At 36.1% G+C, this 18,464-nt stretch overlaps 1 protein-coding gene across 1 annotated transcript in view; it reads right to left on the minus strand.

The window, feature by feature from the left end:
• The window catches only part of LOC108137180 (PDF receptor), a 30,424-nt gene extending 13,211 nt beyond the window's left edge, over positions 1-17,213 (minus strand). The window contains exon 1 of the mRNA XM_017258761.2: positions 17,166-17,213. The gene's annotated coding sequence lies outside the window, so the exon portion shown is untranslated. The remainder of the gene's footprint in view (positions 1-17,165) is intronic.
• Between the last annotated feature and the right edge of the window lie 1,251 nt (positions 17,214-18,464).

Consider the following 18,464-nt stretch of genomic DNA (forward strand, 5'->3'; position numbering starts at 1 on the left):
CCTGTGTCAGTGTGTTCACTGTACCGCCACTCCAACAGAATGTCAGTTTCAGTGTCACAGTCAATGCTACACAAAGAAAATAATGGCATAAATAAACAAACATATACAGTTTGAGTATAATATCATTTCAATATTCTTTACAAATTTTGCGTTCCCTATCCTTTTTCTAAAGTCTATACATTATTTAAGTTTATGCTACTATTTAGATTTTGTTAATGACTTTGAATGTGTCTGCTTTTAATATAACAACTACCAAGCTAGTCCACATTTTTTTGAGTGTGGAAAACACAACAAAAGACGCTTGAATGGCCATCCATGAATTAAACATTCTCAATGGATTACTGTCTTCAAAATGGACAGCCATTCGATGCAATTTTGTGGTGGCATTTTCATGAGGGAAGTAACGAATATCGAGGCCACAAAAGAGTTTACCACTTTGTTTAATCGCTGCTCCATTTTACTTTTCAATTTGTGTTTGTTCTTAATTCATTCAAATGACAATTGCCATTTAAGTGGCTGACAATTCAAGAATTTTCCTTGGTACGAAAAGCTGGCGTTTTATTTGCTCTAAATGGTTTTACATGAAATTTTATGGGGGCATTCCCTTAATTAATTTCGAAATCGGTCTATGATATCGGGATTTCTTTTAAATGATATTGGAAACTAGTTATGCAAAGGTTTTAATATCCAATTGTCAATCAAGCTTTCCTTATAAACAGATAAGCTTACGTTTCCTTTTTAACTGCAAATACGCAACATGTACTTAGTATTTATTTGTTTGATGGCTCACACGAGTTATACAATTGGTTCGGCGCCGGGAGTTCACTGACCAATCTCAATCAGGAGAAGAATTACGCAAACAGCTTACATAAAACACCAGCTCAAAATATTCGTTACAATGTTGTGCAATAATAAGCTAGTTACATAATGATTATTCAAATTTGCGAGCTTTAACGAACACCTGTTGATTGCGCAACCCCTGAACTTGTGAGCCCTACAAGCCCCAGAATCCCTACCCCTAAGAAACCATTCATCCAATCATTGGCACGGTTGTAGAACGCAATGTACACTCAAAAAAAAATCGTCAAACTAACTCTACATTTTAAAATTTTATTGTGATTTTCAATGAATATTCTTAAAAATTCCTAGATTTGTATATTCATATATTTCATAAAAAAGGGATTTCTATATTGCATTGCAAGTTCCTGAAGTAAAACAATTGTACTCAAATTGAGAAAAATGTTTTTATTAGTGCCGCGGCATCCAAGGTTCGTTGGTTGTTTGCTCTCGTTCACCTCGATGTTTTGTGGCCCAGGGTGGTGGCAGATTGGCGAACGGCAGTGGTCCCAAATTGGCCGCCTGGTCGCCTGGCCTCCCACAACCCACAGCCCAAGCCCACCCACTCGCCTTCAGGCCACCCAACCCACTAAGCACTGGCCACGAAGGAAATTCTTTACTCGTTAGCCCGGCACAAGTCGCAGCCAGACCTTGACAACGAGGCAACAAGATCTGCGCTGTTCTGGCGCTTTTTTGTGACCCAAGCCCTATATAAACATAGGCATGCACACTCACGGAAAAATTAAACATTAAATTTCTATTACTTTAGGTTAATACAATTCATTTAAAACAGTAAACTGCAGTTTTTTCTTGCCTTTCTGCAAAAGATGATAGTTTCTTGCATATAGCAAGGTCACACTAAGAGACTCAAATGAATCATAAATGTACATGGTAACACTATTGACTAGATATTGAAGAACGATTTGGGAAGAAAGAAAATTTGAAATGTTTGAAAATCTGTGTCTCATTAATTTACATTTTTTACGGTTATCTAACCTTTAAAAATATGTTTTAATAAGACCTAATTTTGTTGTGCGCAGTGTGACCTTACGAATGGAAAATATTTCTGTGGGTGACCGCATGCCATTATGTGATTCAGACAAATATATATATTTTTTTTCCCAGTGCCCCGGTTTTTTGTTGTATTTTTATAAATTTTGGCAGACTGCCAGACTAATTCTCGTAACTCTCGTTTTGGTTCGTTGGCTGATTGTTGTGGTCGCCTGATTCCTTGCTTTCCTGCTCCTCCGCTTTTCAGTTTTCCTGCACCGCCGACTATCCGTGAACCTGAGTAAATGTATCTGCAGCTCTGTGCTCTGTGTCCGCAGATGTATCTTCACCGTTCGCTTGGCTCGTTTATCTGCCCCAGCGGTTTTGAGTTGCGTTTCGAATGACATAAAAATAATGATACGCTCCTAATTGTTCGCAATACAATTGTGCATAATTATGTTAGTATTAAGCTCCCCTCTATTGCTGTCACAAATTAATGTTTTGGTAGTCTCTCGGCCCTTTCATCTGCTGTACAAATATGAGAAATGAAGGGGACTTTAAGGGTTCGGTTTGGCATACAACTGATGCTTACAGATGTGAAGAAATGCTCCCTCTTTTCTTTACATCATCACACATTCGATTTACTTTTCTTTGGATTCGTATTTTCCACATTTTGTTTTTTTCTTTTTTTTGTGCAACAAAAGGTAAACGGAAATATTCATCAAATTGTGGCAGACGGAACCTTTTTGCGGTAATGGTTTTATGTGAGTGAAGTGATTTCCAGACGTGTTTTTGGGGAAAAAAAAACAATAAACAACATATATCTAGAATTAATTTGTAACCTTATGGTTTCTATACTTTTTGCTCATCTTTTATTTTTGTTGGAGGGAAATACACTTTGAACAATGCGCCATTTTAATTTCAATCAGCTTCAAAATGCCATTAATAAACAGGCTGTCAGGGCAGCAGGATGTATAGGAAACGACTGGTATGTTCTTGTGTGTGAACACTGCGAGCATTACAAATCAATCAAATCAAGACATAAAAACCTCAAAAGTTAGAAATTTGAAAAAAAAAAATATGTATAAAATGTACAACGTTTTTATTTTAAAAAATATATATGAAGATGATGATGATGAAAATGGTGAACGACTTGATCTCACTATGCACGATATTAAATATTCATTAAGAAAATGATGGAAAGGTTTAGTTTTAATTATATACTGATGATAAAAGGTGGATTTCCCTTTGTTATTTAAAAATACAAAGGTTTCTGTTTGTAAGAAATGCATATGGCAGGAAAAAACTGAATACTGAATCCTGATCCTTCGCAATATCCTCCATTTTTTCTGCAGTGATGTTCAAGGACTTGAATTCAATCAGTGCAGATGGCGTACAACATAACTATGGCTGCAACTGCAACTGCAGCTGCAAGTGAATGTTAATGGCCAAGTCGGAGCTGAGCTGCCGTCGATAAACGGAAATGGGAGGAATGGGGTGAAGGCAAGAAGTGAAAGCCAGGTAGCGGGAGAAGGCCGAAAGCCGAAAGTCAAAGCTGACAGCTGCATATTGTTTAACCTTTTTTTTTTCTTTTTTTTTTTGGTGGACTTAACCCACTGACAGACGCTGTCAAAGTGCACAGCGAGGTTAACCCTTTAGCGCTCCGGATTGCCATGTAAAATTGTAATGGAATCCGGATTACGTATCAACAAAGACTCGACTTTGCTGTCAGGTGGGGGATTAAGCCAATTGAGTGGAGTGTGGAGTGTGTACAGTGTCCAAAATGGTGGGCCTTAATTGAGGGTTGCTGATGAGACTGCAAGGTCAAGGGTCATCCGCTAACAGCTGACTGTGGTTAACTAATTGCCCAATGCTTCTTGCCGGCATCTTTCCACATCCTTGCAACAAACCGCGCGCCCACATTTCGCATTTTGCATTTTCGCATTTTTGCATTTTCACATATAAGTGGCCACGCCCCCGTTTAAACCGCCGCCTTCTTGAATATTCCCTTTGTGAGCTGTAAGCTTTTTAGCTGTGAGTCGGCCAAGCCGCTTACTGCCTCACTGTATCCACTATATGCCCCCCGCACTCACCATTTACGCCACATTTATCTTGCACAGCATATCCTGCTGCAAAAAATTATGTAGCATACTTTGCTGCGCTTTGCAGTTGTGTTTTCTGCGTTCTGCGTTCTGTTTTTCGGGTTTTTGGGTTTCCGTTTGGCCGCTTGCCTTTTTCGCCACTTGTTTTTTGTGTTCTTTACACTTAGAGAAAATTTCGTCTTACCCAAGTCCATGATATGTATGATTTATGTGAATTTAAGGGCACTGAAATAAAGTCTTCAAATATTTTAATTTTACTTAATGTACCATTAGAGGAATTGATTTATTTTAATTTATTCATATGCGATTTTCTGCCAGAAATAAATATATTTCAATTGTGGGCTGCCTTGTTTTGGCTGAGTGTAGCTTGGACTAGCGTAACTTTGAAGCTGGCTTTCTCTTGCCAAGCCACAGACAAGATGGAAACTCTTTTTTGCCCACTAAACAAAAATATGGCACAGCAGTGCAAGAAAAATATCTCTGGATTAAACTGCAAAGGTCCTGGTTGCTTGGCTTATCGTATTACCAGGGCTGATAATCGTTTGGGACTTGCAACAAATTTAAAGCTAGTGTTGTGAAATATCAAAGCAATATTGCCAAATCAAACTGTGTGTAATTAAATCAATTTAACAATTTGTAATTGACACTGATTGAAACCAAACTGTTCATGGTAAAACGCCTCTATAAATTTCACAGAATAACCACATTTGTAGTTTACAAAGGCGGCTGAAATAATAAGCACTGAAGGTGTAAGTTAATTTTTGTTTAATAAAATATTTTATAGCTGGTTTAATCAAAGCAAGTTAATTAGAAATTATTGACTTTACAATTATGTTTTCTTTTTGTATTGAAGACAAATTAATATAACAAAATTCCCATAAAACCAGTTGTAGAACAAAGTCAAAGACTTATTAACTTTTAAAAATATCTGTGAAATCATGATTGCATTTGCATATTCCGAATGTTCTTGAAAAGAGTTATTGCTCTATCTGCAGCTAAAGATTTATGCTGGCTGGTTAGATAATGAACAAATATATTTTTTATTTTGGGATTGAATTAAAAATCAAAATTCCTTAATGTTAATATTTCTGTGGTATCATGCTCGATATGATTTCATTTGCATATTAAGGGTTAATGCTCTATACGCAGCTAGAGATTTAAGTAGAATCGCAACCTGACATTACCAGATGACCTTGGACGCTGCGGTAACCAGGGAGATAAATGCTGGCAAGGATGTCCATGGAAAGTGGGAGGATAGGACTCGCTGTCTGATTAGATAATAAGCATGCGCTGGCGACAATGTCAAAGGGATCGGGCTTCCGATTGGGAGGACGTCTTGTGGGGAATAGTCGGCTAATTGGACTTGGCTGGAGTCCAGTAATTCGCGCCTCGATTAATTCCGCATACTAATTGAATCGACTGCAGTTAGTGCACGACAACAGCAAAACGCCCGCACACATGGCGTATGATTAATATGGGTCGTAAAATTCATTACGCATACGCAACGGCGACCGCAAAACAATGCGGGCGTCGCAACCAATCGATTGCCCACACAGAAATACATGAAATCAACGAAATAAAAATTAAATAATGTAGAATAAAATAACAGTTAATCCAACCAATTCTATCGCTTAATTGTTTGGTTCGTCAGAAAACAGTTCCCAATTGTATTGCCATATCGATGTCCGCAATCAAGTTATCAATTACGAATGAATTTCCAGCTACATCTGTTTAACCCTTGACTACCCTTTCGCCATATTTTTTCGGTTGAATGATTTCAATTGGCAACGATTATTATTAATTAAATTTATTTTAATTAAATTAGTTAAATTGGTTAGTTAAATTAAGTATATAAATATGTTTGTTAAATAGAATAAAATTATTGTAAAAAAAAAACCAAAACTTTTATTTTGTGGCCGTCCAATTAAGCTGTCAGTTAACTTTCCCCTCGCTAATCACTGAAATCGACGACCTTCTCTGTTCCCGGTGGGCGTGGCTCCGCCCCCCGAGGGGAGATGCTTTAATTTTCCGCTTTTCTGCTGCGCTCTGCACTTTCCACATTCTACTATTCGCACAAGACAAAAGATTCCTAAATATCAGACAACGCTAAGAGGTTGTTCTATGTGGGTGGTGGGAGAAACGGAGGCTTTCTTCTTATTATGTATTATGTGTATTATTGTTGTTATTATTATTATGGCTGGCTTTGTTTGCCAGACTTGGTTGGCCAGGCCAAAAACTGTTGCATTGTTCCGGCTACGCAATCCGCACGAAAAACACAATGAAAAAAAAATGAAAAAAACACACATACACTAAATACAAAACAAAAGCTGGGGCACATGCCACGTTTTTTTACTGCCCACTGTTCGCGTGGGCGGGTGGGCGTGGCAGGGGGCAGGAGACTGGAGACTGGGCAAGACAATGCTGTAAGGAAATGTTATACCCAGAGTCCACTGTAATCGCAATATCTCAAGTCTCGCTGCGACACAGTAGTTCATATGGCTCATATTTGTGGATAGAATTTAAATGGAAACCCTTTAATAATATTAATTATTATTAAATTATTATTCAGTGTTAAAATTGTCAGAATAAAAAAATTTAACGTAGAAAGAAAAAAAGAACAATTTTGAAGCCGTTTTAGATGTACATATAAGAAAGTAATTGAGTAAAATCATATAGGTCGAAAAAAAATATAAGACGATAATAAAACATGTTTAAAGAATGCACCCAATCAATTTTAAAATTCCCTTTCCTTTTATTTCTAACCAAAAGTTTAATTAACAAAAAAGGAAAAGAAAATATTTTAAAAAGGTTAAGATGGAGTTGTTATATAATTGTAAAAATTTAATTATTAAATTAAACGTATTTTTTTTTGTCTAAGAGGATTAAGCGAATCCACTTCGATTCACTGTCAAAATTTTTGCCCCTACTTTTGTGCTTTGTCCCCGCAGCTTGGCCTGCCATTTAATCAGCAGAGCAGGACAGAAAGCGAAGGGAGCAGGAGAGAAGACGGGCTCAAACATGATACGACGTGTTTGTGTGTGCTTGCACATGCTTAAAATGTTCCACTTGCGGGACGAAAGAGACAGATAGTGGGCCGGGGGCGGGTAGAAAGAGAAAGGGATAGTGGGTCAGGCAAAGATTTGCATATAAAGCTGCGGAGACTGCCATGCATCACTTGTTCTACTTATAAATGAGTTGTTGGAAAAAAAACGTTGCATGTGTGTCTGAGTGTGGCCATGTGTGTGCTTGAGTGTGGGAGAAAGCAGTGTGACCTTGATCTTGATGTGGTATCTTTTCACTGGCGAGCAAGGGAAAGGGAACGAGATGAAATGCAATTATGAAATGAATGAATCAATTTCTGCTTTAAAAGCCAAAATGCTATTGATAATGAGAAAAGAATTTCTGTTTTAAATTAGATTTATGTATTTGCTATGATGCTTCACATTTTTTAGCATTCACAAGTAAATAGGAATAAGAAACTTAATAAATGAAAGCGAAAAAATGGCTCGAAAGCAAAGTTGAGTTGCCTAATAATTGCATTCCACAGACTCTTCGTTATTTGCATTCTTTTTTCCCCGTTGCCATTTTTTCCCCCTTTCGCGGTTTGTCCGCAAGGCTTGGCTATAAATTGAATCGCCTTTATTGGATCCTATTACTTTGCCATTTATTTTCAAATATACCTCGTTTTCAAGACCACTTGGCCATCGATGGGAATTCAGCTGGCCGAGATCGCCCATTCAGAAGTTGGCCAGAAGTGGCGAAAGTTTTGCAAACTGAACTTGAAAAGAGGCATTCTCTTGGCAGCTATTTTTGAGATTTTTCTCCTCTATTTTCCTCTGCTAAAGTTTTTAATTATTGTTTGTATTTTTTCATGTGCCGGCAAATGGCCGCCAAAATGACCAATGGCGTTGGTCGAGTTTTCCTTTTGTCCTTGCCATGATTTTTCCCATTTCTGTGGCTCTCCCATTTTTCTAGTTCACCCTTTTTGAGGCTTCTTCCTCTCATTTTGCAACAGACGACGACAACTAGGCCTGCCAACAAAATTCACGGATGACCTTGCCCCTTGCTTTGTGGAAACAAAAAAAAAAACTATGAATTCTGCACACACAGATATGGACACACGCACACACACACAGACAGCTGACCGCACCATGCAATGGTGCCAATGTGTGTGTGCGTGGGTTTGTGTCTGTGTGATGCCCTTAAAGCCATTCGCCTGTTGGCATTTAATTAACTTTCTCCTTTTTCGCGGAATTCTCCCCTTCGTTTTTTTCCTCCATTCCTTTTATTCCAGCTTATAAATATTTGAAAAGTACATCCTTTTTAATGTAAGTATAATTCTTCGCAAGCTCTTTGACTTTTCTAGCATTTTGTATGGATAAATGATATTGTGAAAATTAATGATCCACTATTATTATTTTAATTTCCTTAAATTTGCTCTTCTTGCATTCCAATTTGTGTGTATATATATTTTGTAATAAATATACAATATATTATAATAAATCTATAAATAAAACCTGATATCGCATTTAATTTGATTTAATAATTTATTTGTATTATTTCCATATTGACTATTATAATATTTAATATGTTTCAGCAATAAAACTTTAGGCATTGAAAATGTAAGCTCCAAAACAGCTTTTATACTTTCTTTATTCCACATTAGTCATTCTTCGGTTCGTTGAACCCTTTTTGTCACCACCAAAGGAAAACGTTTTCGTTTTATATAAAATGTATACAAGTTGTTAAAAATTAAAACGATTTGAGGGCTCTTTTTGTTGGCCAATTGTTGCAATTCTTGTTTTGCTGTGGGGCATGTAGTTATGATGTAGAGTCAAGAGGCTCACAAGAGTCTTGACTACAAAATTGGACACTAAGCACACGTGAATGAAAAACCTAACATTTGGCAAATTTTTGGAATTTTTCCGTTGCCCCCAGCTCTGCTGGCGCTGGCCCTTAAATATGTTGCCAAATTAAGTTGAAAAGTCAGCTTATAGTTTAGGCCCAAAGGGAATTGGTTATGAGTGGGCCAAAGTGCCTCACAGTTGTGTGAGTGTTTTATGTGCCACCTGTCTTATGCAAATTTGTAGCAAGTTAAGTGAAATTAGCGGCTTGTGCCGCCCAGGAGACAAGTGCTCCCTTCGTCTTCCGTTCGGAGTGCCCATAAGCTCGTATTTTCCTTCCAAAAAATATCCCAAAGTCAACCCCAAAAACATGCATCTCACAATGTTACCTCATCCGTACACAAAAATAAAAGTGTTCTTAATAACTTATGTGAGCTTAGTTTTATGTTCATATGCTCAGAAAAAATATATATTTAAGTTTCATAAAGTTTGAATTTTAGCACAAGAGTTTCTGATATTGCCATAATAGTTATACATCTTGAATGCATATGGTACTCTTTAATTCTCAGTGATGCCCAGATTTCTTAAAGATTTATTTAATTTTAGATATGTGTCTTCTTTTCCTTCTACAACATTTTTCTCTGTGTAGCCAGTGCTGTGAGTCTTATGCTGAGGGTTCGCAAATTGTTGATTTCAAGAATCAGCAACTCTTTAAACGTTACATTGAATGCAATGAGTTACTAATTGCCTTCTTAGCTGATTCTACGCAAAGAAAATATCATCAGAGAAAATGTCGATGAAAATGGGGTAAAAATAAGTGAAGAAGGCGTTTGGGAGCTGGAGTGCAAGGATGACTATTGCTCGTGACAGCAACTTTCATTTGCCATTGGACAGACGCCGTCTTTGTGGTCCTGGCAATAGCAATTTGCCAATTATGTTCTGCATGGCATGTGCAAGGACAACCAAGATGTGCATAAATTAAGGATCACAAATGGGGTTGCTGGGGTGGGGCGAAAGTGGGGGACTCTAGCTGCTCTAATGGCGTCGATTCAATTAGAATGTCTCTGGGTATAATTGCCATGGCAGCCAAATGAAATGAAATTGACAACAAGTCAGCGTTGGGAAACTCAGACACAAATAGGGGAAGTGGGGCCACTGGTTAGTTGGTTGATTAAATTTTCTTTTCGATCGGTTTTTCAGACCTGTTTAAAATCTGTCCGCCTAAGCTTGGTCTTAGCCAAATTAAAGTGCACTGTCAAAAATGCAATATTTAAAATTTTTTAAGCAATTTTTTGCCTTTGAAAATTTTAAATTTTTAGATGGAGCATTTTACACAAATATAATTAAATAGAATAATTCTATGCAAAATAAATGGCTGTTAGTTAAAAGTTACATGTTAGTTATGTAAGTTCCTTTATTATATTTGTGTGGTACCCTCGAAAGAGATGATAAAAAAGTCCTAATTTTAGGTAGTAGGACTTGAGCAGGGTAACACTGCGCCTTTTTCCTCCTTCATTTTTCGCAGTGCAGCCACACCAATTCAGTGTTGGTGTGTGTTTGCCTGCAATTTTATGCCCACAGGCGTACACAAAGCCAAGCAATGTAATGTCACATAAGGATGCGAAGAAGAAGCAGCCCCTTGGCTTCTTCCTCTTCTTCTTCTTCTTCTTCTTCTGCTTTCATTGAATCTTGCTCTGCTTCTTCCCACTCATTGTTAGCCTACGGCAAATGCAGTTCTTTGGCCAAACAAAAAAAAAAAAAACTCAAAAATAAATGTATGGCATAATAATGTGTTACATGTCATGTGGGTGTACGTGGGAAAAAATCAATAACAAAATCGTTGAAAAAAAAGTATAAAAAAGCGCACAAAGCGACAGACGCTATTACTGTTTGACATGCACTGTTCGAAAAACCAGGAATTAAACAGTACTTAATTGATGTCCTTTGATTAGACCGAATATGTATATTTTCCCGAATCGTCACTAAGTGAAATTGATATGTCAAATGAAAGGCAGTTGCGGTTTATGGGTATTTGAATATGCTTTAATTAACCACAAGAGTTGTGGCTACAATCAAAAATAGAAAGTGATAGATGAGAACAAAATTTGTATAATTAATTTTGCTCTGGCAGTTTACCTAAATTGGGTGGCTATAGTTCAATTTTCGCAAAAGCAGTTTGCTAATTGGCGGCTTTATAGCATTACAAAAATGTTAGAAAAGTTATATTAAAATTTTTAGAAAATCGATCCATAATTACAAGCCAAGCAGATTTAAAATGTGTTTGTTTCAAATGTGATTGAATTGAATTGCAATTTTATGGCCAATTTAAAGAGATGACCTTTGTTTAAAAATTTCCGACTTTTGGTAATAAAAATCAGAATTTTTAACGTGTCTTTAGTTGCAACTTGTTTTGTTTTGGCTTTGCAAGTAGCGGTGAAGCCCGGTTTTTTTCAGTGCGTTGCAAGTGCAAGGATTATGAAAGTCACGTAGACTTGTCGTAGGTGCAAGGATCTCACACACACACACACACACACAAAATTGCCCAGGGCGTTGAATTCCGTTTTAAATGCGCTCAAATGCGCAAATAAATTTAAGAGGCGACGCTCCATTGCCACGCCCACTTTAGCCCAATGGCATCTTCAGTGTGTTGATGTGTTATGTTGGTGTGTGTGTGGGCCGTGTGTGCTCCCACTAAGCCGATTTAGCTGAGAATTCTGGCACAACAATGACAACTAAAGCACATCCTGAGAGCCCGGCAAACACACACCCACACACACACACACACATGTCGGCATCCTTTTTATGCGAGTGTGTATGGATTACAGCCCATTGACAGTTACTGTTAACTCTTACAACTCGCATTAGAAGGATTTCGGAATTTCGGCAGAACGAAGTCGCATTTTTCATTATGCGATCGCGCATATTTTGATGGACTTTAATCCTGCGAGCAAAGCGGACATAATTCCATCAAGAGCTTTTAGTGGCAGATTAGCCCAGAAATCCTGTTGCCCACAATAAAAAGAATTTAGATTTTTATTTTCCTGCATATAATCGACGGTCAAACATGAATCATTTTTGGAGGTTTCCGTATAAACAAACCTATGGAAAAGTGCCTTGAACAAAAATAGTCTCGTAAGTAAACAAAGTAAGCTTTTAAGTTTAATGTCATGCTTTAAATGTTAAGCAAAAATAAAAACCGTAAGCTAGAAATATATTTAAAATAACAAGAACAAGGCAAAGTTTTCTAAATTATTGTTTACTATTGTATACTAAATTGACGGTCAAACAAAAATCAAATTTGAAGGCTTTTTTATAAATAAATTTTGGAATATTTCTGTATTTGTATTTATAACAAAAATTGACTTATATGCATGGTTTCAACCCATATTTCAGATTAAGACTTGGTTTTTTTCGTTTAATAACTCGGAAAAATAAACAACTTCTCAAAAGTTTCATTATGTAAGTTTATTTCTATTGTATATCTTCATAATATTGATTTAGTGTGTCTGCAGCATAAATAAATTGCGAGTAAACAAAAAGATATCTTTGTTTGATTTTCTTGGAACTTTTACAGCATTCGCAAGAGAAAACATATCATTTGGATTTAGTTCCACTTGAGTTAGCAACAATATTGTTTTCCTCATTGAGATCCCGAACACCTATACTTGAAGTTTCATTTTTGGCAAGGCGATTAAGTCACTTTATATTATTTATTTGCGATAGTCCATCGCAGCACAATTCCCCAGTTAAGACATAAGGTTTCTAGTTAATATTTGATGGCTGCCGGCTTCCGCTGGAAAAGCATCCGGCACGACAGTATTTTTGGTACATTTTTGATGGTGTTTTTCATGCCGATTTCCGATTATAAGACTGCATGGTCGTCAAACATTTAAATCGTTTACCAACTGACGTCAATCAATGGGTGCCCCTTCCCTATCGTTTGATTAAAAATAAACTTTGCAAGGGACGGGTTCTGCTTTCACGTACTCCGCAAGTTGTTCATAAAAAATGCCAAAAACAAACTATATAATTGATTTATTGTTTCAACAACATCCCTTTTGTTTTGCCATCATTCTCACGCCGGTTGTTTTTATGCGATTTTCCTTCGCTCATGCCAATGTATTGTTTTTCATATATATCAAGTTCGGCGTTAAATGCACGCAATAACAAAAAAAAAGGCCAACAGTTTTCTTTTTGAAGGGATCAACGGCCAAAGCACCAATTTCATGGACTTATGATGAACACTGGTATATTTGACTGGACTACCTTCAAGCGAGTTAAAAGAACTAAATTAGGTTAAATTTAAAAAAGTAGCTAGCGACCACTGAAATAAATATAATTAAATATACTTTAAAAAGTATTAAATTATATTTTTTCAAGAGAGTGTCTTAGAATTGGTAAATATTTTAAGAAGTTAAAGTGAGTACAAATCATTTCTAAAAGCAAATCCCGACCGTCATTATTATTTATTCAACAAATTATTATTAATAAAGAAACATTATTTACAATCGATTTTTAAGAGGTATTAAAGCGCCTGAAGCTAACTTCCGATTTGCAAAGTGTTAAACAATTGGTAATTCGATTTTTAATTGTAGGTCAGAGAGTGTATATCAAAACGATTCATGCACAAACGTTACATTAGTAAAAAACCAAATAAATAAATGTTCACTTTTATTTATAGCCATTTTGTGTTTTCAAATAAAGGGTAGATAATAATTGATTTTGCGTCTGCTACCCAGGGTTACATTCCAATCACATTTTGTGCTAATAAATTGTAGAGTTTTTTGCTCCCCTGCCACGCCCCCTTTTGTTCATCCATTCCACCCGCCCACCGCCCCAATAAAATCCAAAACATCACAAAAGCTCAGCTGAGCCAAATGGGGAACCAAGAGTGATTAATTAGTTGCGCTGGAAACGGATTCACTTGCCTTGTGTAACAATTGAAATCTGAGCACTCGGGACAATTATGACCCGGCACTAAATGTTTGACATTTACCACACAGCATACAAGTAATAATAGATCCGAATACCCACTTTAATATTGCAATGATTTTACAAAAATGCTCCATGCATTTCGCATTTATTTAAAACATTCCACATCCTCGAAAATCGATTTCAAGCCCTGCGAATTTTCCGTTTGAAGTCTTTCAGCTCCACACTCCTTTTACAAAAGTCTTGGTTTAATAAATACTATTCCAATGAAAACTCAAGCCCAACGATATATGACACTAGGGAATTTTTGTATTTCCATCAACAAAATAAATGCAAACTAAACAACTTTTACTTGAAAAAATGAATAAAGTCATAGGTACATTGTATAGTAGAGCTCAATTTGTGTAAGGAAATGATTTACATGGCTGAAATAATTCTTATGTTTGTTTGGGTGTAAGTATCAACAGCTGTGCGCAAAATAATAGTTGTTGGTTTATTTAAAGGGACTAAAATGTGTTTTTTAAAAGTTCCCGATTCTTTTCTATATTTAAGAATTTTATGAGGAACTACAAATTAAATTTTAATTTACAAACAAAATGAATAACTTTATATAAATCAACAAAAAATTACATTTAACTTAACGATATACAATTCTCTTTTAGCGATTTTAAATTGTTTATTTTAATGTGATCTGCATGAAGACATAAAAAAGTTGTTAAAACTAAATATTCTCAAACTGACAATATTAATGATATTCTAAACAAACTGCATAATAAAAATACCAAAAAGATTGGCTTTTCACTCATTTTTGACGTTCTTCTACTAATATTTGAACACGGCTGTATAAGTGGCTTATGGCTCAGACGAAACGACAAGGACTTATAATTAGATGGAGGGTCCTTAACATGGTTTCAATTCTGGTATTTTCTGGGCCACTGTCCACCCGGCGGGGCTTCACTGTGCCCCGTTTGTTGTGGTTGGAAACCTGCTCTCCGAAATATACACAGTTTGTTTATGCTTCGCTCTTTTGTTTAAACACTTGCTAGCAAACTCGCCGCTGATAAACAAATTCACGGCGCGCTGGCACTATTTGCACATTACGCATACGCCACCGGGCGCATCCGAGCCCCGAACTAAAATTCAAATCCAAATCCAATCCCAAATTCGCCTCTGCATCCGCACACAAACATTTTATTTGTGCCGCGACACACTCCGCACTCGTCCCCCTCGCAAGAAAAACATTTGACACAATTCGAGCGAGGGAACTTTTGTTATGCGAAAGGCGAGGAAAATGGGCGAAACACTTGACGAGCGAAGGAAAAGGTTTTCCGCCATGTAGTTGCACTGCGAAAATCCCCGGGAACAATACACGTTTCCATTTCACTTGTAATTGTGCTTGATTTCTCTGATTCTTTTTGTAGAAATTAAAATATGGGAATATTTAATGAGTTTGATTTTGGTGTGCGTTTTTATAAAGCTTAGTTAAGTATTTTTATTTTATTCAAATGAAAATTAATTTAATTTTAACTTCTTGTAGAAATAACAAATAATTTAATATGTTTTGTAAATAACTTATAGAAAATAAATTTTTATTCAAATCAGAAGAATCAAATTTATTTAAAAGTTATCAATTACAAATTAAAGTCAACTTTGCATAAACATTATCCCCAGAAAAGTAATCTAAAGTAATTCAAATATTTTGTTTTTGTTTTAGTATAAGATACGCATTTAAAATGTCCTGCAACCAATGGGATAAAATTTAAAGTATTACAGAATAATTAAAATCAAAAGTTAACAAAAAGTTTTTTTAGCGATAAAACTTGGCCAAGCGCAAAAGGTTCCCAACTAACTTTTCTTGAGGCTTATAAGTTTAAAATAGTTGATGTCCTCGCAAACTTGAGCCTAATGGACCAAACATTTTTGGCAACTTTTGGTTCCAGTCGTTGCGTTTTTCAAAGTGCAAACGAAACATTGAAGTGGACAGGTGCGGTTGAGATGGGATTGCAGTTTTGCAAGTGGCACAATTTGATTACGACAACGTTTAAGTTGGCCGCAGGATTCTGGTTCCGATAATGAGGTGGACAGGTGTCCAACGGGGAATCCCCATTCCCCCCTTTACCCCCCACCCCCTCCCTTCTATCCACTCAATTTTGCAGTTCATTAGGAAGAGAGTCAGGGACATTTAAAGTCTTTGCCACGGCACACAAAAACACTTCACGCGGCACTTTGGACAATGCTAACGAGCTCCCACATCGTCCTCTCATATACGAGTATATAGTATATATTTGTATGGCAGTGCTATATGACAGTGCACACTCTTGAAATATAAATACAAAATGTCGTTTCCTTGCTTCGTTCGCACATAAGATGCAGAATGCATCCCCAAATTTTTTTCGGGGGAAAATGGAGTGGCCGACAGCTTGTTTATCATACAATAGAGAAGTTAAACCCAAATATGAAATGTGTAAATATTTGGACCGCAAGCGATTTGATATAGATATGTCAGAATCAAGTGTGGGATCTGCTCCGGCTTGGGTTCATAAATATTTATCCGAAATTATGGCAGATGCGAGTGCATGTTTTCCATTTGCGCAACTGATTTGCAGGCTGCGCAACAAGTTTAAATATAGTTGCGGAAAATCAAAAATTAAAATGTTATCAATAAAACAGACTTCAAAGACATGATTGTGTTTATTTTGTTTGTTAAAATTGACAAAAGTTGCCATTCCTTCATAACATTTATCAATTAAACGCAACAAAGTTGAATTGCATCTAGTTCTCGTTTATTTGTGTTTCCTCTCTCTGGGCAGACTAAAATTTGACATAGTTTTAATCAAATGAAAAAAGGGACTTTCAACTTTGAACTTTCAAATGAAATTACTAGATTAATGAAGATGTAACTTGTCAACAAATACCGTTGCTGTTGAATTATAACAATAATTATAAAATCTACAGTTCATTTTTATTTTGGAAATGAATAAAGTTGGCCAATGAAAGCTTTTGCAATCAATTTGTTTTTTAAATGAAATACAAATAATTATCTTATTAACTGTCTAAACAATCAAATAAATGAAGACACTTAATTCCCTATGACATGCCAAATTATTTTTGAGCTCTCCCACTCTCGTTCGATTAAGAGTAGAACAAATTATTCCTGAATATATGAATAAATTACCTCGAGTAGTATGTAGATTTCGAACGCGAGATGATTGCAATATTGCTGATAAATAAATAAATTATGGAAACTCCCACAGCTAGCTGATAATTATCCACAAGTATTTTATTTGGCCTTATGATTTCGTAATGAAACCGTTTGGCCAAGACTAAAGCAAACAATCGGGCCGAATAATGAATAAATACAAAAAGGCGGGCAAAAAACACACACATAAATGAAGGGTTTTTATCGCCAAAATCGTATTTAACCCGTTGAAAGTTTGTTTGTTAACCAATTAACACTTACCCGCCGGTTTTGCTGTTGCTATTGCTGGTTATTATTTTTTTTGTTTTTGTGTGAATTTCGGTCTGGATTCAAATATTTGTTGGATTTGTGTTAGATTTTTCAAGTGTTTTTTTTTGGTGTTTAATATTTGTTTTATTTTGTTTTTCTCTGTGTTTTTTTTTCTGTTCCAAAACTCGCGTTAAAAGCACAGCAACAAAAAAATGTGGGTGGTTGAACTTGAAAAACGTTTTCGAAAGCGGGTTGAAATTAATTGGAAGCTTGCCTCTGCTAATTCTTGCTGGAAAAGCGAAACGAACGCCACGAGTGCCGAAGCCGTTATGACAGAATCTGGCGAGCAGCCGAGCAACTTATCCTTAGCGGAAAAGCGGAAAAAGCCGAGCGGAAAAGCCATGGCCCGAATGCCGCTCGGCACCCGACCATTTTCTCAGTGTGTGCAACTGCACTGAAAATCGGAAAATCTCTCGCTCATTCCTCTCCTAGTGCCTTGCAAGTTTCACTGTTGTTTGTTTGCCTGTTTGTTTACTGTTTACTGTTGCCTCTGCCGCTTTTCCCGCTTTTCCCCTGACTCTCAGCCAAAAAATAAAAGTGAAAATTTATTTCCTTTACCGGCTACAAACTCACAAACACACGCAAAATAGTTACGAAAATAACTGCAAAAAATTAAAACAAATAAAATAGCCAAAACAAAGACTGCGACAGTTTAAGATCTTTAACACGCGTTTCTTCAAACATAGTGTAAACAATTGCATAGAGCCGCTATTGCATTTCCAAAAAACAGAAACGATTACTGGACTGATTCTTTCTTATTTATAAAATACATAAATCAGCTACGAACCTTATTTATAGGCAAAATGCAATAACTGAAATCAGTTTTTTATGGTAGATAAACTTTATTAATATTGACTAACTGATTACACTTAAAATTTTTGTTTGATGAAAGAAACTCTTCCTTTAATCAAGGCTTAGCTTAAAATTATTTAAATATTACATCATTTATATAAGTATATTAATATACTTTTAAAAATGAAGTGAAAATCACAAAAGATTGTAAATCTTTTTGGGTCTACAAATATTTTGAATTGAAATTACTTCAAATTTTAATCAATAATAAAATTAATTTGGTATTCTATTGATGTTAATTATTTAAAATAGGCAGAGTGGTCGAAGATATCTCGCATGGTTTTAATCTATTTTCGTTGGCAATGAATTTTGAATTCCCTTGACTTTCGTTCGCCAGGCAATTTCTGCACCGTAATGATGATTGACGTGGCAAACAAGCCGAGAGGAAAGCGTGACAAC

The sequence above is a fragment of the Drosophila elegans genome, unplaced genomic scaffold (assembly GCF_018152505.1).
Source record: "Drosophila elegans isolate 14027-0461.03 unplaced genomic scaffold, ASM1815250v1 contig_149, whole genome shotgun sequence".
NCBI classification, from domain to species: Eukaryota; Metazoa; Arthropoda; class Insecta; order Diptera; family Drosophilidae; genus Drosophila; species Drosophila elegans.